Source organism: Lepus europaeus, chromosome 20, assembly GCF_033115175.1.
Source record: "Lepus europaeus isolate LE1 chromosome 20, mLepTim1.pri, whole genome shotgun sequence".
NCBI classification, from domain to species: Eukaryota; Metazoa; Chordata; class Mammalia; order Lagomorpha; family Leporidae; genus Lepus; species Lepus europaeus.
Genome location: NC_084846.1, coordinates 17954315 through 17981906, shown reverse-complemented (window position 1 = coordinate 17981906; position 27592 = coordinate 17954315). Strand labels below are relative to the sequence as shown.

The following is a 27592-nucleotide window of genomic DNA, read 5'->3' as shown; positions in this document are numbered from 1 at the left end:
GAGAGTCAGAGTTACACAGAGAGAGGAGAGGCAGAGAGAGAGAGAGAGAGGTCTTCCATCCAATGGTTCACTCCCCAACTGGCCACAACAGCCAGAGCTGCGCCGATCCGGAACCAGGAGCCAGGAGCTTCTTCCAGGTCTCCCATGCGGGTGCAGGAACCCAAGGACTTGGGCCATCTTGTACTGCTTTCCCAGGCCATAGCAAAGAGCTGGATCTGAAGTGGAGCAGCCAGGTCTTGAACTGGCACCCATATGGGATGCCGGCACTTCAGGCCAGGGCGTTAACCTACTATGTAAGGCAGAGAGACAGTGACACACAGAGATATTCCATTTTCTGATTCACTCCCCAAATCCACAACAGCCAGGGCTGGGCCAGACTAGTGCCATGAGCCAGGAATTCAGTCCAGGTCTTCTGTGTGGAAGTAAGAAATCTGAGTACTTGAGCCATCACTGCTTCCCAGGGTGCACATTGGCAGGAAGCTAGAAATTGAGCTGGGACTCCAAGCCCTGCACTCTGATATGAGATGAAGTGACACAAGTGGCATTTTGGCTGCTACACCAAATGACCAGCCCCTGCCTAGAATATTCCTATGTCACATCTCCCTCCTCACCTCTTTCAGGACATTAAAAGTAGGTCACTACTAAGTAGACTCTTTTAGGAAAGGTTTTCCTTAAGCCCTGTCTAAAATAGCATGCCATTTCTCTCCCATCTGTATTCCCTCTCCCACTGTGTATTATCCATTTTTAAAAGCTTGTGCACTGTAATGAGCTATAACATAGGTGCAAAAAAGTGCACCCCTCATGGATGGACAGCTGATTAGCTTAGCAAAGTGAACACAGCTACGCAGCCACCCAGGCATGATGTGGGAGAAGCCATCCCACATCATGCAGGCAGCAGACGCCCCCAGTCTCATGCCCTAGCCAATGTCCTCACTTCCATCACTGTGGATAAATTTTGCCCTTATTCTTTTAAAAATTATCTACATAGAATCATGTAGCATGTATTCATCCTGGCTGACTTCCTTCACTCTGTATTTTCATTACTGCTCGCATCTGTTGTGTGGTGGGACATTATTCTGGCCTCACAGTGCAAGTTAGGTTGTGTTCTGTTTTACTGTGGTCTCCAAGGGCATGTGTTCTTATGTTTTCTCCTGGGCAGGTATACAACTTTAATTATCCTAAAAAATAGATATAATACTATATACATTTTCCATATTTCCTCCTGTGCATGGGTTTTGGAAACTTTGTTTTTGTAGGAATTTGTCCATAATCCCATCTGTGTTTTGAAATTTACTGTTGTAAAGGTGTTCCAGATATCCTTTCATTTTCTGTTTAATAATGCAATAATCTTTAGGGATCTAGCTTTCCGTTACATATATTTGTAATTTTTTGCCTCCTTTCTTTGGTATTTGCTCTACTTTTCCTACCTTTTTAACCAAATATTTAGCTCGTTGATTTTATTTTTTCTTCCCTTCAAACATACAAGGATACTTTGAAAAGTTCATGGAAAATGCTGTACATAGAAAAAACTATGCATAGATCTCAAAATTTTTGCATGGAAATAAATACAATCTATTCTAATTCAATTTCTTCTTCGGTTAATGCCTTACTAAGTGCAGATTGTTGCCTATAGTTTCAAGAATTTTTGCTGGCATTGATTTCTAACTTAATACCACTGTGATCCTTATACAGTGAATGATTTCAGCATCTTATTTATGAGAAGTTTTGCTTAATGGCTTAGCATGTGTTTACTTTTGGCAAATAAGTGATGACTACCTGAAATAAATGTATATCCTACAGTAAACTCACATATGTTAGTCACATAAACTTTGTTACCATATCCATCAAATCTGACTGATTTTTTGTATCAGCTATTATTATCAGGTATGGGCTGAGGTATTTTCTATTTTCTCACTGAGATCGTGACTTGAAATATATTTTATTATAGTTCTGCCCATTTTTGGTTTACCATGGCAATCCTGTGTTTGGGGTTCATTTATGCTTTTGAGATAATTTGACAGGGGCCATTTTTTGTAGGCTTACTCCTTTTATGACTGTGATGTATCCATTTTTATCTCTAGTCATGTTTCTAACTTTAAGACTATTTTGTCTTATAATGACCAGCTTTCTTGGGTAATCCTCCCATAAAAATCCTTTTCTATCCTTCATGTTCAACCTATTTGTATGATTTTAAGGCACATCTCTTCTAAGAGCAGATACTGTAGTTTTTTTCATCAAGATTGACACTTCTGACTAACTTTGTGATTCATTCATATTTATTATGAATAGTTCTATATTTACCATCTATTTACTTTAGGTTTTTCAGATACTGTTTTTGTGTTCCTTTGCTCTTACTCTGTCTTCATTTTGACCTGGAAAGTATTTTTGATCATTCCTTTTCCACTTATCTGATTAACTGTACATTCTTTTATAATGTGTGTGCTTGACTTATAACATGTATTATTATTTTCACCATCACATCTTACATCATGTTTGTTATAGATTTTTATTGCATATGTTTTCCACCCCACAAGATATAATTATTGCATTACTATTATTTTTACTACAGTTGATAGCCACATACTTTTAGCTACATAGTCCCTTTAGTCCAGTGTACCAATGTCTTGAATTGGATTTCCTGGAAATAGACTGTAAGGCAGAGTTTCATGTAGAAAGTTTGGAAGGATCCCAAGAAGTGTCCCAGTAAGGAAGAGAGGAAGTTGTGTTTGAGCAAGTGTAGAAGCAGACCCATAGCTGCACTACAACCGAGGCCTCAGAGTCATCCTTTCCAGACCAGCGGTGGCCTTGGACAGTGTTCATGAACTGGCTCAAGGTGGCTGGATTTTGGATATCCCCATTGACCTGTCATCTGAAGGAGGAGATAGATTTGGTTGAGGCAGTTCCCCAGGTCGTAGTAGATCACAGAGAGGGCACCACTGTGAAGTGACAGCAGGAGCCAGCAGATAAGTAGGTGCTTTGGCCAGGACATGCAGATCTGGCAGGACAAACAATGCTCCTGTCCTCCCATCGAGCCACTCATCCCACTTGTTCCCAACAGTTCGTTCTATTTTAGGACACTTTCTGAAGGATTCAGGCTGGGTTTCGTTTCCTGGAGGAGCTCTAAGATATGTGTTAATGAGATGAAAGAAGACCCTGCTGCAACATACGATCTTGAGGCCACAGTTAACAGCCCCCTTCACTAGCACCCATTTGTGCTCCACCTCCATAGCTAGCTTCTCTGCTGGACAAGGCAGCTTGCGTGAGAGATTCAACACTGTCCGTGTTTCATTAAAAGTGGTTATGGAAGCACTGAGATACAATCTTGCAGATCATGGAAACACTGAACACATAGAACACATGCTTTCCTGTTTCCTACGTGCAGCATCACCCATTGGTCTCCTAGAGGCCGTCGCCAATTACTCTGCCAGCACACCAACACCTTTCTTTAGCCTCTAGGCTCTTGGCACAGGGACCTTGAAGTGCTTAAATTTCCACTACCAGATTCCGAATCAATTTCATGGTGGACGTGTTTTCCTCTGGGGAACAACGGTCTCTAGATCTGCACAGCATGGAGCTACAGGGATTGGGAAGCGCAGATTCTGCATGCGTATCACAAATAGGGACATTTGTCCTTCTTTGCTTTGGTCCCTGGATCCATGCAGTCTCTCACTGGGAAGGAATTACTATGAAGTTGCTGTTAAAATTTAGGACGTGTCATGTTTAGAAAGGTGCAATCTCATCTCTGCAGCTTATTAGCTCCTGATCAGTACTTCAACTAATCTTCAAAAAGAATTCCTCTCTTCTGTATAGGACGTTTTTATGACATTTTTGTGGCATGACTAGCAACCGGACTTGCACATTGCATGATAATATGCTACTACTAATATGTAGTTTCACCTCTGGTTATGCCTCTTTCCATACACGGGTGACTCTTCATGCTGCCCAGAGCTGTCTTTTACCCCTAGCTGAGAAGCAGTGTACTGGCACAGGAGCCCACCTGTGATTCACACTCAAATGACAAAACATATCATCCATGAGCCACATGTAGACTTTTCCCTTCTCTGGCAACTGGTCCTAAGGGGGCATAAATGGGATCTGCGGGAGAAGTGCCAGTCCAGCAGAGCTAGGGCCCAGAGACATCTTCTCCTGCAGTAAACCTTGTTCTCTGACCCTATTCATGTCTGACCCAGCTGCACCAAGCCATCTTACAATGAATAACTGAAGTAGTGATGTGGCAGGTCTAATAAACCTCAGCTTATGGTGGGGTGGGTCCCTGCATTGGCATTATGGCTTGGAATCACATGGTCCGATGTTCCATCTTCACAAAGTCCAAGTGGTATGTCTAGAGCTGCTTTTCAGTTGACTTATGGTTTCTCTGTGTTGCAGATATCAAAGCTGCACTGTAGAAGCTAGGGCCTAGGGCTGGTGCAATGGCGCACTTGGTCAATCTTCCACCTGCGGTGCAGGCATTCCATATGGGCGCCGGGTTCTAGTTCTGGTTGCTCCTCTTCCAGTCCAGCTCTCTGCTGTGGCCCAGGAGGGCAGTGGAGGATGGCCCAAGTGCTTGGGCCCTGCACCTGCATGGGAGACCAGGAGGAAGCACCTGGCTCCTGGCTTTGGATCGGCACAGTGCCGACCGTGGCAGCCATTTGGCGGGTGAACCAATGGAAGGAAGACCTTTCTCTCTGTCTGTCTCTCTCACTATCTATATCTCTACCTGTCAAGAAAAAAAAAAGAAGCTAGGGTCCACATTTGGATCTTTTCCTGAGACTTAGTACATAGTGGCTTTCCTACCATCGGGTCCACCTTATGGCCCAATCACTGAGATGCTTGCATTTCTACTGAATCTGATGCAGACCTCTGTCATGTTCTGCATAAGACACAAAGCTGTAAACCTCATTAGCTACTGCACAAAGGGATCTGAGCAGTACTCACAAAGGCAGAGCATGCTGCCTCCACAATCCAAGAAGCTGGCCATGTTGTACATCTTTCTCATTGCTGGGAACATGAAATACTTTTTCTACCATGCAATAGTGTATTTGAAGAACATGACCTGATGTACTGAAGACTTTTAATAACCATAACATAAAGATGAGCCCCTGAAATATCATAGAATTCATCTCTCATAATCTGGAAAATGATTATCTCACCAGGTCTCCAACCTATACACTTACACAGTATTGATTCTCATCTAGCCCAATGAGCAAAATCAGTTCAGTGGTTCTCAAACGTTTTGTCTCAGGTTTCTCTTACACTCTTAAAAATCACTGAAGAAACTTTTTCTTGCATGGGTCATGTCTATTCTAATTTAGCCATTTGAGAAATTAAGACTTTGAAAAATTTTAAGTTTGTATCTCTTTAACACTAATAATAGATCTGCTACATTTTAATATAAATAATACCATTTTTTAAAAAAAAGCTATATGTTAAAAAACCAAAAATTAGTAAGTAGAGTGGTACTGGGTTGAATTTTTATAAATATTCTACTGCATGGGCTAATAGAAGACAGTTGGATTTGCATATCTGTTTCTACAATCTAAGGTAATATGTTGTTGTAGCCAAAGTATGTGAAGAAAACCAAGCCTAGCAGAGATATGTAGTTGGAAAAAGGTGATATTATGTCAATAGGCTTTTTAATAATTTGAATTTATTGCTGGCAAAAAATAAAAATTAGTATTATAATAATAAGTTTCTTATTAAAATAAAGTAATAATGAATTTCTTAAAATTTAGTAGATTTGTGGAATATGGAAACATACTAATGATTTGTTTTTTTGGTTGGTTACACCAAAAACTATGGGTGAGGGTGGACATCTGGCCCAGCAGTGAAAGTGCAGGTCCCATGTTCCATATCAGAGTGCCTGGGTTTCAGTTCCAGTTCTAGTCCCTAATTTCAGCTTTCTGCTAAAGGAAACCCTGGGAGGCGATACTGAAGTTTCCAGTGGTTTGGGTTCCGCCCACCCACACGGGGCACCTGGATCCCAGCTTCATCCCCTACCTAGCTCTAGCTCCAGCCCAACCCCAGCTGTCGCAGACTTCTGAGAAGTGAACCAGCAGATGGAAGCTCTCTGTCCATCTCGGTATTTGTGTGTATCTCTCTATTAAGCAGAAAATAAAGACTCTACAGGTGTGTCTTGAACTTTGAACAGATTGCTAACCTATATATGATTTTATAGTACCATGATTTTAACCATCTAGAAAATACCCACTCTCTGTGTTACTCATATTTTCAAATACTAACGCTGTTTATTATACAATATTAAAAATCACACTTGTTGATTTCAACTTCACGATGGAAATGTAGAATTTCCAAATTCCCAATTTTTTTTGAAACACTGGATACTGTCAGTTATCTTCCATTGAACTGACAGATTCATTGCTTTATTTATTTATTTATTTATTTATTTATTTTTTTGGCAGGCAGAGTGGACAGTGAGAGAGTCAGAGAGAAAGGTCTTCCTTTTTCCGTTGGTTCACCCACCAATGGCTGCTGCGGCCAGCACGCTGCGGCTGGCGCACCGCGCTGATCCGAAGCCAGGAGCCAGGTGCTTCTCCTGGTCTCCCATGCTGGTGCAGGGCCCTAGGATCTGGGCCATCCTCCACTGCCTTCCCGGGCCACAGCAGAGAGCTGGACTGGAAGAGGAGCAACCGGGACAGAATCTGGCTCCCCAACCGGAACTAGAACCCCATGTGCCGGTGCAACAGGCAGAGGATTAGCCTATTGAGCCGCGGGGCTGGCCCGTTGCTTTCATTTTTAAGAAAACATCTGCCAGCTACTCAACTATGAATAACCACAATTCCACTATCAGTAGCCCTTTGAGGTTAAAAAACAAAGTGTTTCCTGAAATAAAAATGGCTAGTTTAGCTCACAACTCAATCTAACAAAAGTTTTTCTTTAAATAGTATCACAGTTTAGTATCAGCAGAAGTGCTTTATGTGTATTTCCCATTTTATCACAAAGAATATTAAAAAGATGTACTCGAGGGTAAATTTTAATAATTTTTAATGGTTCACCAAGGGCATTTTAAGTCTTTATTTTTAACTAACTCATGATAATGGGCAATGCATTCACCACTAGTGCAGTTCAGTGCTACTTTTTACCTGCTAAAGAACTGGAGGTTTTATCCAACATTGTTTTTACCACATCAGTGCAAACATCAACTCGATCTATGAAAATAATTTGGACCTCGTCCATCTCTTCATAGTGTTTCAGAGAACCCCAAGGTCCTCAGATCACCTTTGGAGAAATCACAATGTAACGGATCCCTGGGACATTCTACACACTGCATAAAAGCATTGGGGACCTCCACATTCATTATGATGGAATTCCAAAGGCTTAGCAGAACTGCAAATGAAGAGCTAAACTGACTCTGACTCTTTTTTCTGAAATAGATGGAAGTCAGTACTCCATTGCCATGGCTTTATGCTTCATACTGATGGCATTGTTGATCTGTTCTGAGAAAGGTCGCACATACAGCACAGCAGTTGGAACCAATGTCAGTGTTTCATTGTGTACCATTGCCCACTGCCATATACCAGTCTAGACATGTGTCAAAAATGTGGGTATGCCAGAAACCACCAGCCCTGTCATTGAATATTTCTGGATGGAGTAGTGATTGATAGCTCTTCCATACAGAACAAGAATCTGATGTGAGGGATCTGCCAATTACCAGGGATGGATTATAATTCTTGAAGGGTCTGAGAAAGAAACCTTTGGACTGGGTCTGTGGACCCAGTGGTTACTCTGTGAGCCAAATATTTATGTATTACCGTGCTATCATGTGCCTTAATTCTATTGGGTGGACTATGGTTTCAATTTTAACTTTGATTCTGAATCCAGCAGTCCTGAAAAGTTCTCAACATTTCTCTTTACCAAGTGCACAGTCATTTGAGTTAAGTGGCCATGCATCCCTTTGGAAAAGGACTTGGGAGATTACTACTTCATCATCTCATACTTCCCCCTCTGAGAGATTATCTTATCTCTCAATGAAAAACCTGCAATCAAAGGACTGAGAATCAGTTGAGGTCCAGAATCTTGGCCAGACAAGGAAATTTGGTGGTGGTGGGTTGTCAGCAGAGAGCAAGAAACCTGCCTTTAGCCACCTGATCATCCATACTTGATTCCTTTCCATTGTATAAATCAAGGCACAGGTTTGAGAGTTGTCCATTCATTCACTCTTATCCACAGGAATTCCATATTTTATTCACTACTCCATTGTTTTCCAATTTCGACCTCCATATGCTTGCTCATCCTATCTTCCTGCTCATTGCTGTAGATACCACACTGTGGTATCTAGAGATTAGATATTCTATCATTGGCATGTTTATCAGGATCTCAGTTCTGTAGTGTAACCGGCTCTGAAATATTCTACCAGCTGCCCTGCAGAGGACAGCTACTAGTGAGCTTTTCAGCAATAGTGAGGTCCCTTCCCACAGCACAGTTGTCCTTTTCTGGTAAAAGGAGGATCAGAGCCTCCAATGCATGGCTTATTTCCCTCTGGTGGGTTTTCCAGCCTCACAGAGATACTTTCTCAAGCATGCCCAGTACATTCACACGTTAAATTCCTTCCTCCCTCATCTCCATGGCAATTTTGGAATTTCTGCCTCGCTTCGTGTGTGCCACATACCTTTCCAAGCTTCTAAAAACCTTCCTGCCAGCTGTTAACACCACTTTCTAGGATATATACCAGGACTGGAAATCTTGTATCACAGTGGAATATTTCCTTATCAGTCACTGCAACATGCAAATGCACATTCCGTCAACCTGTGTCAAGGACTTTGAGGACTCAAGTGTGTGTGCCCCCACTCACTGCCAGTCCCCTGGGAGACCTGGAAGAAGCTCCAGGCTCCTGGTTTCAGACTGGCCTAGCCCTAGCTGTTGCAAGTATTAGTTGAGTAAACCAACAGATAGAAAATCTCTCTTTTCTTTCTCTGATACTCTGCATTTCAAATAAATAAATATTTGCAAAGTAAAAGAAAACTCCAGGTGAAGGAAATATGCACATAATTTAAGGAAGTTGGCTTGGAAACATATAAATGGTAGAAAATTAAATAGCTCATATAAAATTTTGAATAAGATATTATGATTTTAATATATACAAGCTAAGTTGATAATGTAATACTATACTCAGGGGAAATCACAATAGACAAAAGTTAGTAATGTGTAGGTGAAACGAATTGTTTGCTTTAAATCTGATAACATGTAAGTAAATATTCGTTTTGAGTTTTTTTCCAGAGATTATTTCCTGTTGATTGACACTCCATATTATACACTATAAGTATATTTTATTTTACACATAGTAGGATCTTTCATCATCCTAAGGAAAGTTCCAGTGGTTCTTTTCCTATATGTATATATAGCAGTCAGCTGCTCATCTGTCATTTAGAACATCCTGTAGTCTTTAACCTTTACTGCTATTTCACTCTGTTCAATTAATATGCCCAGTCATACATTAGAAATATGTTAAAACTTGAATTAAATGTCTTGGATGAAAGCTTATAATACCACATCATTTTCTATGGAAGACTTTAATTAATTGAGGTCTGAAAATACTAAATGACTATAAGCATTTCTATGCTATTAAAATCCTCCTGTTTTAAAAATTAGAAAGAGGTATAGTTTGAGACAGTGATAATAGTTATTAGATACTGGATTCTTAACTATATTCCAGACATATAATTAAGCATATCTCATAATTATTTGTCCATTTTTCTACTGATATTATTGTACTAATATTATGAGCCAAAAAATGTCATAGATTCAAGTAGGAAGAAGAGTGGATGAGAAAATTAGACCAGTAGTTATAATGAGGAATGGTCAGTGCTATAACAAGGCAGTGTCAGGATAAAGAATAACATACCAGGGACATCAAGTCTTGTTGAAAAAATTGTGGAAGTTAGGGAATACACAGTATGAAGCTGAAACATGAAGGTTGAGAAGGAATCGAATAACGAAAGAGGAAGAAGGGTGTTCATGTTATTCCAGGTTCCTGGCACTGCATGGGGACATATTTGCAAAGGCACAACAATATAGAATCCCAGTGGAAGTAGCTAATTGTCACCCTGGGTGCATGGCTTTTGTGGCTTCCTTTTCTGCTAAGCGGTAAACACCATGATGACAGGCAGCATACGAAGTGCTTCAAGATGTTCATGGAAAGTGGAATTGAAAGATGCTTATTATGGTGCCAATAGTCCTGGTTTATATTATTGTGTTTGTTTATCCTGGTGCCAAAACTGAAACTCATAGATAGCTTTCACAAAATATGCATTTTCTATGAACCTCACATGCATGGATTTAATAATTTTTGTGACAAATAAACTTTGTTTTAATTCTATTTTCCATGAACTTTTTGGCATTCCTTCATGCCTTGTTTTGGTTCCTCTTGCCTTGGCACATTGTAGTCAAGGACACATTCATGCTAATCTTCATGAAAAGCAACCTTTTGTAGGTGAGAAAACTAAGACTCAGCATTTAAAATCTTACACAGGATCATAGAGACTGCATATAATGAAATGAACTGAAGAACTCAAATGTCCAGAGAGTATTTCACTCCATTTCTCTACTCTACTAGCTGGGCTATCAAAAAAAAATCTGAGACAGAGACGTGCATGACTTGTGGAAGATCAAATATGAACATTGGCTACTATCTCATTAGAGATTTATTTTTTTACTTATTAAATCCGGGCAGTAAAAGATAGCCAATGTTTAAATCTCCAGCCAAACTCATAAAATTAATTGGCATCTCCTTCCTGTCAATCTAGTGTACAACATCTACCCCCTTCTCCATCCTGACTCCTTCTTCCCTGATGTCTTTTATGTTATTCTCTCTTGCTGTTACTTTAGTTTTTGTATTACTAAGCGTCCTGCTTCTTTGAGTCTATTTAACATTTTAAAAACTCACTTGACTGGCAGCATATGCTCATATACCTTCAATATCACTGGGCTAAGAATGAATGATTCCTAAGAAAGAAACAGCTGCTCAAGATTATTAACTGCTCTAGAATGAACTGAGAAACCTTCCTTGGGAACACCATCTCTAAGGAAGAAAGAACATCATCACCTGGACATCAAGCTAATGAGATGAATAAACCACATATTCATAATAAAGTTCTAGTGTTAATCCAAGTCTCACCCAGTGTCTTCATCCCTTGGAAGTTCAACTGATTTCATGCTCCACTATTCTCATGCAAGCCAACATTACTCATTGGAGGGAAAGTTTAAATATAGACCTCTGCAAAAACAAAGTCCAACAGACTGGCAATTTTTGTCATCCTGTTAACAACTGGTCAGACGAGGAGGACCTTATGCTCTCTAATGTTTGGTCTTGTTAAATGGGAAATCGGCAGAAGCTGTGATCACTTCTCTAATATCTTCAGCAAATCAGGGCCCTGGAAAGTATGCTGACAGGCGTGTAGGACCTCTACCAAGGAGCCGTCTAGTCCTCACGTTAGCAGCTACTGTGCCAGCAAGTGGGTCCCAGACTAGTGGGCCCATAGATAAACTTTGTTTTTTCTTACCATGTTTTTACATGGTTCCAGAAAACTTTGAATGCTGACTTTGTACAATAATCTTGAACATCTATCTTCAACCACAACAGAGCTTGCTGTCGTCAAATCAGGTCAGTACCATCATGGTTGTCTATTCCCCTTCATGTCAACATCAAGTAAAAGTACCAGGAATTACACTTTTTCTTAGGTACCACCAAAAATGAAGTGACATTCTCTAAGGTTTTTTTCATGAAATAAGTGTTTACTTTTTAGTGAGTGAAAAGTTACAGACGATAGGGTAATAGTCTCCGAAGCTAGCAACTGCCTCTTTTGAGATAGTTCTGTACAATTGCCAAAGCTAGTCATAGTCAGTAACATTAATCCTTTAATATTTTTCATTAGGCTTAAAATAGGCCTATTCTGTCATGAGTGCACAAATTTTTTTTCTATTGGGCAGTTGAGAAATTCCATAAAATTTGCACTAAAATTTGCAGAACATTGAAAAGAACGTTTTAGTTTTCAGTTGAAAAACTAAAGAGCAAATGACATTTATGAGCTGTGGGATCACGACTGGTTGCTCACTTGGCAATGCTCACCTTCTAGAGGAAATGTGTGTGAACTGGGCACTGGCTCGCAATTGAAGAGAAAAACAATCTGCTTGGACTGTAATGGGAAAAAAAACTAAACCGGCAATTTCTTTCTGCAAAGCTCATCTCATTACCTGGCCTTCTGAGGCAGAAAACTAGATGGAAGTGAATGCTACGAGGCTTAGCACAAAGTGGGGCTGTGGAATGTTGTGTATTATGACAAGAAAATCTGGGAATATTGCAGAAATCAAAATGCTCTTAATGGTGCAATAAAAAAAATCTATAAAACACCGCAGTGTAAAAATAAGCTGTCTCACATTAACTGGATGCAATGATGCCAAATGTGGAACCCTGACAGCCTAGGTGAGTCTAAGAAAATTTTTTAAAAAATAGAAATAAAGAGATAATTCATCTGAGAGTCATAGTTTGAACTTGAAGCAAATACATAAACGTTAACTTGAGTGTGAAGAATTATAGATTGATTTGTTATTTTTGGAACAAAAATATTTGAAACCTTCTTTGCTTGAAGTGTGTGTGTATATCTGTGAGTTATGTTATTTCCACAACAGTAAGCTGTGTGGAATAGCAGGCAGGTAACATAAAAAATAAAACAGAAGAAATGCATTTTTATCCAGGGTTTCATTTAAATATTAACTTATTTGCAGTGTTGGCTTTCTCTCTCTGACACCTAATGGGCTGTTTAATCTTCAGATGATTTTCATGGTGGTGAAATAAGTGTTCGCAGGCAAAGTGCTTGACAACCAAACTCTGCTGCGAGCAAGTGCTGAGCACCAGCTACTCATAAAGGCCCTGAGTTCACCTGGGGCCCTGTGGAGAGAGTGCAGGCTGACCCTAGATTCCCATCATGTGATCTGACTTACACTGGTCCTTATAAGGTGATAGCTAGAGCCGCTATGAGTCACTAAACATATTCACTTACTGTGCAGCTTAATCAAGAGCAGGTTTGGTCTGAACAAAGAAACATCAAACAGTAAAGAAGAAAACGAAGTGAGAAAAAAAAATCAAAAATTCAACTAGTAAATATGACAGGTGCAGAATTTTATGTAATGAAGTGGGAAGAGGCCCAAGGTGGAAGAAATCAATGATCAGTTACAAAATTATGGCTTACCACTGGAAAGTAGAACTGTCCATTTATTATTATGGCAATGTGAATAGGGCTTTGCATGAAACATTCTTCCAGAAAATAAAACATCAGGGATAAACAGTCATAACCATCAAGCAAAGCTCATTCCAAGGCATAAGTAATGCCTCAAACAAAAATAACTCAATAATTTGTTGTCACATCACATATAAACTTTGTAATGATAAAAATTGGTTATTACTACTTGAAGTGAGGCTTTTCCTTTCCTTGTTTCATGATATCTCCGAAATACTGAAGTGTGCCAGAAAAAAATTATTTTGACAATTGGCACAGGACACATATAAATGTTAGTCTGAGATAATTCTAGATAGCTGGGCTAAATAAAACCTATATTGCCTAGGAGCATAGCTGTGAGAACAAAATTATGTAATGAGATCCTATGCGTTCCCTGCCACCTTTGATAGAGTCAAGCAATTCTTAGAAATTTCATGAATCCCTTTTCAAAAGAATTTTTCTTGGCCGATGATTCATTTAGCTTTAAGACCAAACACCAAAAGTGTGTTTGTCTTCAAAGGTCTCACAGTAGAAAGTTTAGATTAAGTCACGGATAAAATATCCATTTGTTATATCTCTAAGCACTGTAAATTGAATTTCATCACATAGCACTTTCTAATATAGAGGAAATAAACAAGCTGTTATGGAGTAATTGGGGAGAAGTTTTTGGTTTCAAGTGATTGGTCAGGAATGCATGGCTGACAAAACTGGAATTAACTCTGAATTTGGAGAATGAGAGAACAATTATGCGGCAAGACAAATAAAAGCATCTCTTAGGAGGAGAAACTTCAAGTGAAAAGACCCTGGAGTGGGCAGGAATCTTGTCCTTTTGAAGTGAGAGTGAGGGATTCCTGTCCCCAGACTGGAAGGAGCCCGTTGGAAAGTGGGCAGTGCTTGGGTGAGCTGGGGAGGCAGACAGCGGCAGGCGTGGGTTATCAGTAGGGAGCAGCGTGATCTCATTTACGCCTCACGAGCACACACACGCACAAATGCCAGGACAAGTATACTTAATGACTTTTCACAGAGTGACCACGGGGGAAAGCATCGCCTAAAATAGACCTCCAGCAACACCCCAGAGAATGTCTTCTTTCTCCTGTCCAGATGCAAGCTTTGTGCATCCATTACACTGCCATTTACTGTACACCCTTCTTGATTCTCCCTACAATATTAACACAGAGAAATGGACAAAGGTGCCTCAAACTGTTCATGGGAGAGGAGAATTAAAGGTAATGTGCATCTTCCATGAACTCTTTTAAAATATAATTTACTTTTTATTAATGTAAAGATAACAGATTTCATGTAGTTCATGATATGATTCTAGGAGTAGGATACCTCCCTCCCACCCCTTTCCTTTACTTTATATTTTTGCTGTAACATATTTATAATTTACTTTATAGTCACAGGGTTATTATTGCTCTGTTAAAAATGAAGAAAGAGTTCAACAAGTAAAAAGTAGAAAGACAGCAGGAATATAGACAAGGGCTATAAATAATAATCAAATACCAAGATGTCCATTGCACTCATACCCATTAAATTTTTTTTTGGGTAACTATAAGCTACCACAAATCACAGAAAACATGTGATGTTTGTCTTTTGGGGGTCTAGTTTATTTCACTAAGCATAATGGTCACCAGTTGCATCTGTTTTGTTGCAACAGACAGGATTTTGTCTTTTTTATGGCTGAGTGGTATTCCATCGTGTGTATGTAACACATTTTCTTTACCCATTTATCAGCTGATGGACATTTAGGTTGATTCCATATCTTAGCTATCATGAATTGAGCTGCTGTATACAGAGGGGCATTTAAATCAGTAAAATCACTTAGGATCTCTTCCTTCATCTCTTGCTTCCTTTCTTCAATACTGTATTTGTGAAATTTGCTCATTTTGCTGTCTTGGATTTGGTGTACATTCACTGCTGGAGAGAAACAAGGCAGAGCTGCAGCTCTTGGAAGGGTCTGGTAGGTCTTATTGTAGGGTACTCCCAGGAAAGACCCTAACCCAGCTAGGGACATTCACCAAGCACCCTACTTCGACTCATTACCATGTGTCTGAGGAAAGCACTGCATAATCTGTGGACCACTTCCAAGTACAAAGAAGGAAAATCGCAGGGCAAGATTAGCCCCCCTGTCCAGACTTTAGTCTGTGACCAGATGATGGCCCGGTTTCTTTATTCTCTTTTTAACTTTCTAAGCTTTCAGACAGGTATGGATACAAGGGCACTTCAGAGCATTCACAGGAAAATGGAATTAAACTATTAGTTTATTTGGGTGCAAATACATTTTTAAATCCATGCAATGTGGCATAGCGGGTAAAGCCAAGCTCTGCAGTGCTGGCATCCCATGTGGGCTCCAGTTTGAGTCCCAGCTGCTCCACTTCCAATCCGGTGCCCTGCTAATGTGCCTGGGAAAACAACAAAAGATGGCCTAAGTTCTTGGGCCCCTGCACCCACGTAGGAAACCCAAAAGAAACTCCCGCATCCTGGCTTCAGTCTGGCTCAGCCTTGGCCATTATGCCCTTTCGGGGAGTGAGCCAGTAGATGGAAGATCTCTCTCTCTCTCTCTTTCCCTCTGTCTCTCCCTCTTCCCCCAACCCTGTAACTCTGCCTTTCAAATAAATAAAATAAATCTTTAAAAAAATCCTTGCAATGTGAAGGATCTTAAAACAGTGTGCGCATGATGTATTACAAAATATGTAATATGAAAACACTGTGTATTTTAAATTTTTTGCACCAAATAAGGTTATCTTTTGATTCCATTTCCGTATGCTTTTTTGCAGTGCCCATGTATATGTGCCTTGTATGCATATGTATATATGCATATGTGTATGCAGGGATGCATATACAACAGGCCTAGTTGTCTTTATTGGTAGGATTGGCCTAAATACTGAGTTCCTATTACCCTAAGTAAAGACTTCTAATTTATCTTTTTAAAAGATTCCCAACTACTTGTATGAGAACAGATTTAAGCAGTAAGATTGGGAGACAGGGTACAAATGCATCAATATTGCTATTGTCTGTGAAGCAGATGAAAATGTGTTGGCTGTGTATGGTATCTTTGGAAATAAGATTATTTTTTTCTTTTAAGTAGAAATCTCCAGATTTGTCACTTGTCAGGATGTGTGGGATGTGGGAAATGCAGACAGAGAGACTGATAACCAAGGAAAAATTGTTTCCAGGGTCAGCTGTTCCTATCCCATTGTTACTGGGTATCCTAGTCAAATGAGATTTTCTTCTGTGTTGTTGACTGACATTAGATTTAAAAATATAGGCCTTTGGAAATATGTTTATGAATATGATAAAAAAGCAAAATGTCAAATATCACAAATAGATAGTCAAAGAAACTGTGTAATCTTTTCTTTTTTAAAATCCTGGCTATTAAATTCATGTTAGATATATACAAATATAGTGCAGGCAATGCATGCCACATGAAATCTGATGCCTAATAGAGTAGGAAAGCTAAAATCCAATCAAATCTGCATCCAGTTAAAGGATTTCCTCAAGAAATCCCATCTGGCTCAAACAAATGTCATCTTTGACTGATAAACTAATGTCTAATGAATTTCTGTGCTGAGTGAGTCATTGAATTCAACAGCCATTTGCTCCAGTGGAAATGAGTACCTTAAAGTTCATTGTTGGTGATAGAAATAAGACTATTCAAAACCAGGAAACTGCAGCAGAGTGCAGCCAAACAGGAGGCATTTTTATGAATGATGCATTTGTTAAAACTGAACTCTGAGTGTCTTTGAGAAAGTCGATATGTTTAAGATTAAAATCAAAAGTAGCATGTCTTAAAAGCAACAAGGAAAGGACCCAATGCAGGGAGGAAATACAAAGTTAAGTGAATATTTAGATTTGACTGATAGTTATTTGCAGATTTTTAGAATAGTTAACTTTATCAAATAGATTTGTAATGATGAATTCCTGGTACAAATAAGTGATACTTTTGATACACAGCTCTTGCATGTAGAGTGCATGATACACTGATTGATTTCAATATGTGTCAACACACGAATCAAATTATTAGCCATTTAAGAAAAGCCAGCCTGATTATAAGAGGGTAAGAAATGAAACAGGATGTATGAAGTGTACTTTGCTGTTTCACATCAATATTTAAAATGACAGTAACATCTAAAATAGGAAACATTTGTAAAGTTAATTTTGTACAAAAATATACCTTGAGGCTGGCGCTGTGGCATAAAAGGTAAAGCCACTGCCTGCAGTTCTGACATCCCATATGGGTGCTGGTTCACGTCCTGGCTGCTCCACTTCCAATCCAGCTCTCTGCTATGGCCTGGGAAAGCAGTGGAAGAGGGCCCAAGTCCTTGGGCCTCTGCACCCTCATGGAAGACCCAAAAGAAGCTCCAGGCTCCTGGCTTTGGATAGGTGCAGCTCTGACCATTGTGGCCAATTGTGGAATGAACCAGCAGATGGAAGACTTTCTCTCTCTCTCTCTCTCTCTCTCTCTCTCTCTCTCTCTCTCTCTGCCTCTCCATCTCTTTCTTTGTAACTCTGACTTTCAAATAAATACATGAATCTTTTTTTAAAAAAGTATACTTTACCCATAGGATTTGAAAATATGGGTGGACCTTGGAAGAAACACTATGGCTAATTTACAATTTTGGGATATATGTCTTTCAGAAACCATAAAAGTGCCATTGCACATTTTTCTATGTGTGCATGGAAGTAGTTGGCATGCAAATTTAATGACCATATATTCTCATAGTATAGGTGACCATGCCATTTTCAAATATTATTGCATGGTTCTAAATACAGAATTTAGTTTGAGATTTCATTTACATTAATTAAATAACTTGTTGCTTCAATAATCTTCATAGATATAATCCAATGATTAAGCCTAGCTCCTTACGTGGTCCTTCTAGGCAGCAAGCGGTAGAGGGCATGATTCATGGGGATGTATTAACAAAATGTGAAGAAGGTGGCAAACCAAGCATCCCCAGCAGCCAATGTGGTGTGGCCTCTTTCAGTTGTTTCCAAACCCCTTCTGCCTTCCACCTTCCCATCCATTCAGACGTCATGTCTCAGTTGTTGGTTCAGAAGATGTTATCACCGTGGATATTCAGTGTGTGCGTGGGCATGTGCAGAGGGAGACAGGGAGCAAAGAAGAGAAGAGAGAGAGACAGGGAAGGGAAGAAAGGCCAGAATGCAAAACCCACCTGCTACATACTATATTTGTTGGACTGAAGTGCCTTAATCGTGTTAAGTTTATTTAGCCTAATGTATGGCAGTTAATCTGGCTCCCCACCCTCAACAACTCTCATTCATATCATCTATAATTTACTCATCCATTTAATGTTGAGCTCTTAAAAGTATCTGAAGCTATATTCTAGAGGACTTTGATGCATTGGTCAAGTGATTCGTGTAACAGAAATGTAATCTTAAAATCGCACAGGCTTTTCTCCAAAAGTATTTTTTCCTTTTCTTCCCCAGAAAACCATATATTGTAGTCAACTGGAAGCCATTATACCATGCCTCCTTTTCTGTCTGATATCACCTTCCTCTTCTTCAGTGTTCCACTTCCTGTGTCACTCCCCCCTACTACAGTCTGATAGCTAGGAGATGCAGGTAACAAGGATTGGTCAGAGTTACAGGAAATAGCACAAAGGTCAGAGACAAGACAGCTGGAAGACTGAAGGTGGGGATGGTTATTCACTGGGAAGCCAGAGCAGGCTTTGAGCACTGAGAGAATGTGTTGGAAATGTCCTGTCTCAGGAAGAACACAGGTAGATGCAGTTGTGCATTTCATTGTCTTGAGCTCAGGTAGGACACAGAGATAAGAAAAGATCTAAAGCACAAAATGCTTAAAATAGACTTAAGCCAGACAAATGCAGAATGCCAACTTTAGAACGTCATAATCCAAGCAGACTTTTGGTGCCTGATGCTTCTTTAAGAAGTAAAACAGTGATCAGTTCTTGTGGGACAGCAGGTTAAGCCAGCCACTTGGGATGCCCACATCCCATGCCAGGGGATACCTGCTTCTGATCCAGCTTCCTGCTAATGTGCTTGGGAGGTAGCAGGTGATTGCTCAAGTATTTGGGTTCCTGCCACCAACAAGGGAGATCCAGATGGAGGTTCTCGTTCCTGGCTTTGGCCTGGTCCAGTCCCAGCTGTTGCAGCCATTTGGGAAGTAAACCACTAGGTGGAAGATCTCTGTTTCTCTCTGTGTTTCTCTGTGTTTCTCTCTCTCTCTCTTTCTCTCTCTCTCTCTCTCTCTCTCTCTCTCTCTCCTTCTCCCTCTCCCTTTCAAATAAATTAATTTTAAAGAGAAATAAAAGGAAGTAGCACAGTCAGTTCCACAATCACAAGTGAAGAAGCACAATATAAAAAGGCTCATCAAGGAACTATTTGGAATCAGATTTTTGTCAAATGGGATGAGGCGATGATGGTGACATAGTGCTAACAGAAAGCAAGCAGGTTTCCAAGTAGGTTACTCAGTGCGAGGCTTTTCTGGAAAGAAAAGCTGCATGTTTTGCATTCATGTACTCGTTCTCCACTTCAGTAGATATCTTTAGAGAGCCTACCATGTGCTGAGAACGTGTCTGCATACTGGGGAAACAGTGATGATCACAGGAGAAATAAGACCCTTTCCTTCATGAAGCTCCTTCTAGTGGGAGGTGAACCCGAGAGGAATGTGTCTATGCTAAGTTCTTCTCACACTGTATCTGGCCCTCTTTGTGACCCCCTCATTAAGCTGGTGAGTGACATGAAAGTCTGTGCTAGTCCCACGCTCACTCCATCTCCAGGGCCATCCCATAGAAGATTTTCAGTAATGTTTGCAGAACTGAATAACACACAGCCACTAAAACATTTCATAGGCTAAAATAAAATGCATTACCTGTTTCTCTTAAAAAAAGAAAAAAATTTAACCACATTTGGTAAGTTACAGTAAGTGATGCCAAGACAATGACACAAATATCTTCATTCTTGCTCATAAACTTCAGTTGAATAAACTCACACTCTATCGTTACGTCCTTCTCAACGTTTCCTCTTTCCTCTTTGCAATATTCCAACAGTTCCAACATTTCAGTTTATTCGTTAGGGCAAGAGTGGCGGTTTTCACACCACAGTGGCAGTCACTTGGGAAGCACAGGATCTCCGTGCTTGGTGTGATCACGAGTGATGGAAAGCTGTCTTTGTAAGAAATGCTTTGGGCCGGCACAGTGACTCAATAGGCTAATCCTCCGCCTGTAGCGCCCGCGCACCGGGTTCTAGTCCCGGTCGGGGCGTCGGATTCTGTCCCTGTTGCTCCTCTTCCAGTCCAGCTCTCTGCTGTGCGGGAGTGCTGTGGAGGATGGCCCAAGTCCTTGGGCCCTGCACCCGCATGGGAGACCAGGAAAAGCACCTGGCTTCTGGCTTTGGATCAGTGCAGTGCACCAGCCGCAGTGGCCATTAGGGGGGGAACCAAAGGTAAAGGAAGACCTTTCTCTCTGTCTCTCTCTCTCTCTGTCCACTCTGCCTGTCAAAAAAAAAAAAAAAAAAAAAAAGAAAAAGAAAGAAAAAAAAAAAAAAAGAAATACTTTGGCATATGGGGAGTAGACCGTGTCCCCTCTTCCAAGTTGTCTCTAGCCCCGTCTACAGAACCTGTGACTGTACTCTGTTACCTAACCAGGAAGAGTTAAAGTTGTCGGTAGAATTAAAATGGCTGATCAGCTGACTTTCAAATAAAGAGAGGACCTGGATTTCTCCCTGTGGGCCCAATATAATCCCAAGGTCTAGTAGAAGTGGAAGTGAGAGTAGAAAGTGGAGGAAGACAGGGTGAGAACAGGTGTGATATTATTGGCATCTGCAAAGCCAAGCAATGCAGATCTCTAGATCCTAGAAAAGGCAAGGGGGTGGGTTCCCTCCAGAGCCTCCAGAAAGGGAGGCAGCTTGCCAGCACCTTAATTTCAGACCAGGGAGATGATCTCTAGGTGAATGGAGAAGACTCAGTGCGTGGATCGTGGGGAGATGGAATTTTGATCTGTAGGTGAAAAAAAAAAAAAAAGAAAGGTGTATTCCTTTAAGCCACCAAATATGTGGCAAATGGTTTCAGCTCTAGAAAACATGGGTGAAGAGGGCATGAAAACCGGACTGTTCAGAGTTAGAGAGGAAGGCTTTCAAAGAATCTGTAACATGAGGATCATTACTTTGAATCTTTTTCCAAGTGCAGTCTGCAGCCATTGTAGGGTTTTAACCTGCAGTGTTTTATAAAGTAAACTCCGGGCAGGCGCTGTGGCGCAGTGGGTTAACGCCCTGGCCTGAAGCGCCGGCATCCCATATGGGCGCCGGTTCTAGACTGGCTGCTCCACTTCCTATCCAACTCTCTGCTGTGGCCTGGGAAAGCAGTGGAGGGTGGCCCTGGTCCTTGGGCCCTGCACCCGCATGGGAGACCAGGAGGAAGCTCCTGGCTCCTGGCTTCGGATCAGTGCAGTCCCGGCCATTGTGGCCATCTGGGGAGTGAGCCATTGCATGGAAGACTTCTCTCTCTCTGCCTCTCCTCTCTCTGTGTAACTCTGTCTTTCAAATAAATAAATAAATCTTTAAAAAAAATAAAGTAAACTCTATTCTGTAGAGGGCAGATACCAGGCCTCCCTGGAGGACAACATCTAACAAAAGCATGCATATAAGAGAGTGGTGGCCGAGAAAGTGAGGAGGAATAGGCATAGGAGAATATACAGGGAGGACAAGCCATATGTTACCATTAGCTATTTTGAGTGATGGCATGACAGATGATGTATGGGTTTTTTAATTTTTTTAAAAATTTCTTCTGTCTTACAAGTTTCTTTATTGAACATATTTTACGTGGTAATTTTTAAAAAAATGAAAATAAATGGCATAACATATGGGAAATAAATCAGTTACAGGTAGAAGATGTTACTTCTTATCCTGTAAAGAGAGAAGACAATGTATGAACCAAAAATGGAATAGAAAACAGAAACCATGGGAATATTTAGGTTTTATCTATTTACCTTCATCATGGCAGGTACAAACAGAAGGTAGGCACACAGATATTTTTATCACGCACCTGCAAATTCAGGCAAAGTTTTTCTTGACATGATTTCTGAAGTCGTTTTATTTTTACATGATTTATAAGAGAAGCTTTGTTTCATAACTATTTAAGAATTGCTCTTTTGTATAGTATGTTTTAAAGAATCGTATGTATTGAACTCAAAATGTTTGCATTCAACAAACAGGAAAATACAAAGAGACTCTGTTTTTAAAGTATATTCAAAGAACATTTCAAAGTATGCCACTGATGTTTTGCCTTGTTTCTCCTCTTTCTCTCATCCTAAGATGATTTTACATGCAAACACTTGAATTTTCTCAGACTCTTGAGTTGGCCATCAGGAAATCCAAAACGTTGGATGATTCATTTTTGACCTGGCATTTTGCATCATGTAGAGACAGCCCAGCATAAAACCAGGGGTGGCCAAATCATTGCTTTTCTGTCATGTTCTTTCTCTAATAAAGTAGTAGCACTGTCCAAACCGGCACCTTTCAGAAACCTGATTTCACAACAGAAGCCTCCTATTTCATGGTATGAAATCAAACAGCAGGTACAAGAGGCACTCTCTCAGTGCACACAGGTTAAATAGTTTTCTTAGGATAATAGTGCATTTTGTTCATAAGACAGACCACCCCGGGGTTCAGAATTAGAATGAGCCATTTAATAAAATATAGTCTCACCTGCTGGCTTAAGGATTGATACTACCGAAGATGGAATGGTATAGATCGGTCTACAAATTGGTTTCCTCTCTGGGCCCTCAAAAACACCGCTAAAATATGCCTTTTATTTTGTGACAATTGATAAACAAATAGCCAGGTTTGAATTGTAGTCAATCCGCGATATGAATACGAGCACATAGAGTTGGGCTGACTCAGAATTGGAGTGTTGCGGAGATACTTTTCACAGCTTGAACACACATAGAGCTCTGTGGCGAGAGCAGGCTCCCCGCAATCCACGCACTGAGTCAGTGGCGAGGGTGCAGCGCCATTTTGCAAGGAAAGACTCAGCAGGAGTGGTACAATCAAGCCAGCCTCAGTGAACCATCTCCTCTCCACCACGAGTGAAAACATAGTTGAATGGGGAACCTCTCACGGAGAGGAATTCTTAAATTTAAGCACTATAATTAATATCTTCTCAGAAGACGGTCATAATGATTTCTTTAAACTCAAGCAGAGTAGCCCAAAAGAACTCTTCACAAGTACAAATGAATTGTCAGGTTTTCCCACCACGGTGATAAGTACAACGCACAGGCTTCAGACGTGAGCATCTGTCCCTTGGAGATGGCAACTCTTTTATGAAGAAATCGAGAAGGAGGTAAACAGTGGATGCTACTAGAATTTTCCAGAAGTTACCCTGTCTGAAAGTCATGAGATTAGCCTCTGCCTAATCTCACAGTGAGTGCTGTGCTTACAGTAAGGGCATTAAGGTCTTTGTTGCCTACTGGTAGGCAGTTTTAGCCAGTAATGGCAAAATTTTCTGCTTATATTGAGTAACTCACCTGGATGGATTCCCAATATTTACCATAAAAACCTATAAAAAGAGCAGAGGATAATAAAATTTTAAAATTAGCACTTTCATCTGGGTTCTAAAAATAAAAATAAAAAAGTGATGACCCTGAAAAATCTTCCCATCAGAAGAGACACGGCATAGACAAAGTATGTTAAGTCACCTGTAGGATTGAAGCCCAGGTCTCCAGGCACCTCAGAGCTATAGATTCTTTGTAAGAGCACTGGGAGAATTCACTCTGAACAGGACTCAATATTCCCAAACCAAACAATTTGGGGATTACCAAAGAAAGACCCCAAATCTGAGAAGACATTTTAAGCTCTTTTCACTTCAAGCAGTGTAGACTCTTGGCTACTTGAAGCATAATTGAAATTCTTTCCCATTTCTGGACCAGACACGAAGAGATTCCTTGAATTTCCAAGAGAGGAAATTGCTTAATATTTCCTTTCCTTACATTTAACTGAAGAACAACTGTCTACTTTCGAACAGGGTAAGACTTCGACAGTTTTTCCCGATGTTTCAGTGGTAGCACCAGGGATCTGCTGTGTATATGGGCACATAGCTTGTACATAAATCGCAGTCCATCTAAGTATCTGTTAATCTAACATCCTATACCTAAGTCCACAACTGCCAGCATTCTTCCTCCTCACTCCAGATGCTACCTGTGGGAAATGGAATGATTATCCTCAAAGTCTCTCCTGATGGGAGTAAGGGTTACACTTGCTCCTATGACTTGCTGACACCCGCTGTGGCAGGGCACTCTCTTTGCCCCATGTCACAGTCAGAGTCTTAAACAGCACAACAACCAGAAGTTCAAGGTGACCAGCACTCTGTCAGCCCAGTCCTGAGGGAACAATTGGGGTTGTCCGTTGACACCTCATCTGTGATGGACGTGCTGTGAGCCTTTTGGGGTTCTTTGTGTGACAGAATCATCTAGCTTTTTGTGGTTGGTAGAACATCCTACCATTGGGAAGAACTGTCAAAGTCTTACCCTATTAGAAAGTGGGCAGTTATGGGGCTTGAGCTGTGGCATAACAGGTAAAGAAGAGGAAAGAGACCCCCAAAAACATTTTAAGAAAATATTGTCTAAGGCCGGCGCCGTGGCGTAGCGGGTAAAGCCACCACCTGCAGTGCTGGCACCCCATATGAGCACCGATTCTAGTCTCGGCTGCTTCTCTTCTGATCCAGCTCTGCTATGGCCTGAGAAAGCAGTGGAAGATGGTCTAAGTCCTTGGGCCCCTGCACTTGCGTGGGAGACCCGGAAGAAGCTCTTGGCTCCTGGCTTCAGATTGGTGCAGCTCAGGCCATTGCGGCCAATTGGGGAATGAACCAGCGAATGGAAGACCTTTCTCTCTCTCTCTCTCTCTCTCTCTCTCTCTCTCTCTGCCTCTCCTCTTGTGTAACTCTCCTCCTCTCTGAGTAACTCTGACTTTCAAATAAATAAATATTTTTTTAAAAGAAAGTAGGCAGTTCTTCTTCAGTTAAATGTAGGGAAAAGAAATATTAAGCAATTTCCTCTCTTGGAAATTCAAGGAATCTCTTCGTGTCTGGTCCAGATATGGGAAAGAATTTCAATTACGCTTCAAGTAACCAAGAGACTACACAGCTTGAAGTGAAAAGAGCTTAAAGTGTCCTCTCGGATTTTTTTTAAAAAGATTAATTTATTTACTTGAAAGGCAAAGTTACAGAGAGAGGGAGAGACAGAGTGAGATCTTCCATCCACCAGTTCACTCCCCAAATGGCCACAGCAGATGGAGATGGATCAGGCTGAAACCAGGAGCCAGGAACACCACCCAAGTGTGCCAGGTGAATGTCAGGGACCCAGATACTTGGGTCATCTTCTGCTGCTTTTGCCAGATGTTAGCAGGAAGCTGGACTGGAAGTAGAACAGCCAGGATGCAAACCAATGCTCTTATGAGATGTGGCATTGCAGGCAGTATCTTAAACACACTGCACCACAATGCTAGCCAGCTCTCTCAGACCTTACAGGCTTTGGGGCCATAAGTAAAGCTTTGGAAGTAACCTTTACTTGATATATTCAAATTGGAGAAAACCAGATAATTCCATTTCAGTTGATCAGTCTCTGCCATTCAATTCCATGTCTTTCACAAAGAGACATGTAGGATTATATTTTCATTTTTCTGTTTCCCAGCTCTCTTTCTGGGAATGTAATGAATGGAAAATCTCTGGATGCTGGGAGTGAGGCACACAGCTTTGGCCTTTGGGGGTCAGGCCAGAGACCCACGCTTTCCTATAGTTGGTCTGAAAATAGGGGAAAGAAAAAGTTTTTAGACCCCTTTCCCCAAACTGGTGATTGTGCCCTGCTTGTCATGCCTGCCAGAGCTGTGCTTTGGGGATAGCATTTGATTTTGCACGCATCTTGAGTGTCCATGAAGGAGTCTGTAATTCAGGTGGACCACCCAAGAGGAAGAGTGTGGAAGACAGAGTAATAGCACTTATGTTTTCCTTAGTAAGCATAACAGATTTGCAAAGTCTCATTTGCCTTCCTGAAGGTGTTTGCTTACAAGAAACTAAAGAAAAATCTCTCCAAACCCTGTAGGATTGTTTTCATTAGTGGTTTTTTTGGATCATTTTCATAGTTATTTTTGCCTTACTTTATTTTTAAACCTCAGTGATGGAGAAAAGAAGGAATACTTTGAAAAACTGAGAGACTAAGACGGTGATTTGTAGATGACACTATCCCTCTTTAGTCCAGTAAGGTGGTATGTCTGGTTAGAAACTTGTTATGGATTCTTTCAAATCATTCATGATGCAAACATCTATTGATGACATGTGTGTTGTAAAACCCTGTTGGTCATCTTCAAAGTAGACCGTGTTAATGGCATAAAGTGTTTGTTTTTCATAACGAGATTTTAATATGATATGGAATTTGGATGCACACTGGTCCAGATATATCCTTATCCAGAAACCTCCTGTGGGGTGAAATGCATTCCAATACGCTCGCTTTAGTTTTTAAGCATTTGACTTCTGTTGTACACTTTTCATTGTGTTTCTCTCAGTAAACAGGGATGAGAGTATTTGTCCCACCAGTGAGGCTGCCCTTTCCATCATCTGAAAAAACAGTAGAAATTAGGTGGATCTTCCCAGCATGAATCACGCAACCTTTCAAAATAAGCTTCTAAAATATCTACGATATATATTGAGTTTCATATTACATCGATCCATTGCCTTCAAATCTATAGTCATTTTAAGAGCCTGCTTCTGTAATAAACAATGTGCTTTGGGAAATTGGGAGAAATCTGTGCTTGGGTTCTGAACAAGTATTGCCAAAGAACAGCATGCTACAAACAGTATTCCAAAAACTTGGGCACCATCACGACTTTCTGTGTCACTATGTGCAAAGGTCTACGTCTTGGCTGTGGCCCAGTTCATGTGGATGCTGTCAGAAGCCTTGTGTTCAAGAGCAGCAATGCAGTAGGGGTGTGGGCTGTTCTTTCCTGGATCAGAAGTGGACTGACCCAGAACAACTCATTGAGGCCCCTCACCCAATCACCCCCACCCTGGGCCCTAGAGTGTCTCTCTGTGGGGAGGTTTCCAGAGGGGCTGTTTGCTATACATTGAGAGGTTTTCATGCCAAAAATGACAATACCGAGGGACTTGCCCATGGAGTCTGACTGGCAACCAAAGGCTAATATTGGCTACTCTACAAAGATAAAATGATACAGAGAGAGTTGGAAAAAAAAAAAAAGAGGAGTGAGAAAGGTGGATCACTAACAAGGAAATAAGGAAAATATGGAAAAACTCATTGGAGGGAAGGACCCAGGAGAATATAACGATTGAAAGTCCTAGGAACACTTTTTTTCCTGGAGCTATAAAATTGGATGTAAGTAAA

The 27592-nt window shown here is 40.7% G+C and overlaps 1 protein-coding gene across 6 annotated transcripts in view; it reads left to right on the top strand.

Annotated features, from left to right (window-relative positions):
* Positions 1–27592, top strand: part of DGKB (diacylglycerol kinase beta) — a 690527-nt gene that overhangs the window by 525637 nt on the left and 137298 nt on the right. The gene's annotated exons all lie outside the window — the stretch shown is intronic.